A 2,468-nucleotide genomic window follows, 5' to 3' on the forward strand; every position below is an offset into this window, starting at 1 on the left:
GCAATTCTATTAAAAGTGCTGACTAATGGTCTGATGACTGCTTATTTTGAATTGTTGTTGGTAAAGAGGACAGTACAAGTCAGGAAATGGAAAGAAGGTCACAGATTTTAGCCACTCAAAATTGCTAACAGTGGAGGTCTCCATATTATTTTGGTTCCAGCTTTTTTCTCGGCTGAAACCCAGACTTCTTCCTCTTCCATTCTTCTGTTTGGTTCTTGCAGGCCAGATTATTTCCCCCTTTGCTGTTTAGGTGATTGTTCATTTTTAAAATCATACTTAACTTCCCAATTTTTTAGCATCTTTCACCATTCATCTTTATTCCCCCTTTTCTTCTTCCTGTTTTCCTCTCTTTCTCCTGCTTTGTTTCTATCATCCTTACTCAGTGTTTTGCCCCATTAAGTCATTGAAAGTAAAATATACTGGAATCTTTATCTCTAAAATCCTGGCTATCATAAGCAGTGTCCTTTGACGTTTGCTTTCAGCTTTGTTCTTGGATGTTCATCCACCAATTACACTTGGATGTTCATCCACCAATTACACTTGTGCCATTGTAGCATTTGGGGGTGGTTTGTGGAACCCTGCCGGGGTATATTTTTTATTCTGTGAGGTTGACTGAAAGGTAATGGGTGGCTCAATGAGAAAACCTGATGGAGCATTCACTCGAGAAAACAAACAAACAAAAAAAAAAATGAGTCAGTGTGTGTGTCTTTGGGATTGAGAAGGAAGATGAATCTTACCAAAAGAATGTATAGTTATTTGCTATGAGTTACTTCTCAGTATCCTCTTGAATCAAGGTAGGTTTTAGTATCAAATCAAAATGATGATTCAGAGGGGTTAAGTGACTGACTTTTTAAAAATATTTTTGAAGATACATTTTTTTTTCAACGTTTATTTATTTTTGGGACAGAGAGAGACAGAGCATGAACGGGGGAGGGGCAGAGAGAGAGGGAGACACAGAATCAGAAACAGGCTCCAGGCTCTGAGCCATCAGCCCAGAGCCCGACGCGGGGCTCGAACTCACGGACCGCGAGATCGTGACCTGGCTGAAGTCGGACGCTTAACCGACTGCGCCACCCAGGCGCCCCAAAGATACATTTTTTTAATGTTTTATTTATTTATTTTGAGAGAGAGAGAGAGAGAGCAAGCAGAGAAGGGGCAGAGAGACAGGAAGAGAGAGAAAATCCCAAACTGACTCTATCCTGTCAGCATAGAGCCTGATATAGAGCTTGAACTCACAAACCCGTGAGATCATGGCCTGAGCAGGGATCAAGAGTCAGATGCCTAACCCACTGAGCCACCCAGGTGCCCTGAGTAACTGACATTTTAAGGATTAGGGAAGAGAGGGGAAAAAAAATAAAGAGAATTTTCAAAAAAAGACTGTATAAACTAAAACTAAAGCATATTTAATCTCTTTCCTCTCCTGCTGATGTTCTCCTCTTCCCTCTGATTTCCTTGAATGGTTTGTCCTTAAGGGAGAATGGGGAGGATTCCTATAAAGCTCCTCTTTTGAGAACAAAGAAAGATCTTCACAGGTTCCTGTTTCAGAGGAAGTGAATGGGTGGGGGCAAATCCTTTATGGCTTGGAAGAAGCTCAGGTTAGTTCCTCAAGTTTCTCTGTTATTTTGAGATACAAGATTTTTTTGTCCTCAAACTTCTGTGACTTTTCAGGAAACTTCACTACTAGTGATATCACAGGCACTCGGAGGAAATGAAGCCTGATTCGATACCACAATTATTGTTGGGCACAAGGTGTTAGTAAAGACCAATTTCGATGTGCATTCTTTATTAACTTGTCAATTTTAAGAAATTATTTGTATAAACAGGACTATCCTTGAATCACATATCTGTACCTATGTGTTTATTTCATATTCATGTCATTTAATTCATGAGTCCCATGAAGAACACATGTACAGGTGACCTTTAAGTATTTAGAACCATCCTTGACATCTAGACTGAGGTGATAAATAATGGTGCATGTATCTGACTAAGACTATTTACTTTAAGATCCTACCAAGAATTGAGCAGAGAGGTGGGATGTCCAGATGATCTGCTTCTGGTATCTTCCCCAAGCAGTCTACTTTACTTTCTTTGGATGCAATGCTATATAATCCTGCAAGAATTGACAGGGAAAAAGAAAATGTAATTGAAGGGCAGCAAAATATGTGATCACAAAATAAGCCACTTTGGCATGTGGATTATTTTGAGCTAAAGGCAATTATGACCGAACAGATTCAGGAAAAACTTTTACCTTTCCCTTAACAACTACCTAAAATAATTTAGATAGGGGGACTGGCCCAGAAAGAGAGCTATTACCAAAGATAACTTTTTGTCTGAAAGATCTATTTGTATTCCCAAACATCTGCTTTTCCTATTGTCCTGTGAATGACCTTCCTCCCCTTTAATGCCCCAGGCCCCTATCCCCTTTCTTTCTTTCTTTCTTTCTTTCTTTCTTTCTTTCTTTCTTTCTT

The 2,468-nt window shown here is 39.5% G+C and overlaps 1 long non-coding RNA gene across 1 annotated transcript in view; it reads left to right on the forward strand.

Moving 5' to 3' along the window:
• The window catches only part of LOC121027573 (uncharacterized), a 10,519-nt gene that overhangs the window by 1,873 nt on the left and 6,178 nt on the right, over nt 1-2,468 (forward strand). The window lies entirely within an intron of this gene.

This window comes from Herpailurus yagouaroundi, unplaced genomic scaffold (genome assembly GCF_014898765.1).
Source record: "Herpailurus yagouaroundi ecotype Mexico unplaced genomic scaffold, PumYag 77, whole genome shotgun sequence".
NCBI lineage: Eukaryota > Metazoa > Chordata > Mammalia > Carnivora > Felidae > Herpailurus > Herpailurus yagouaroundi.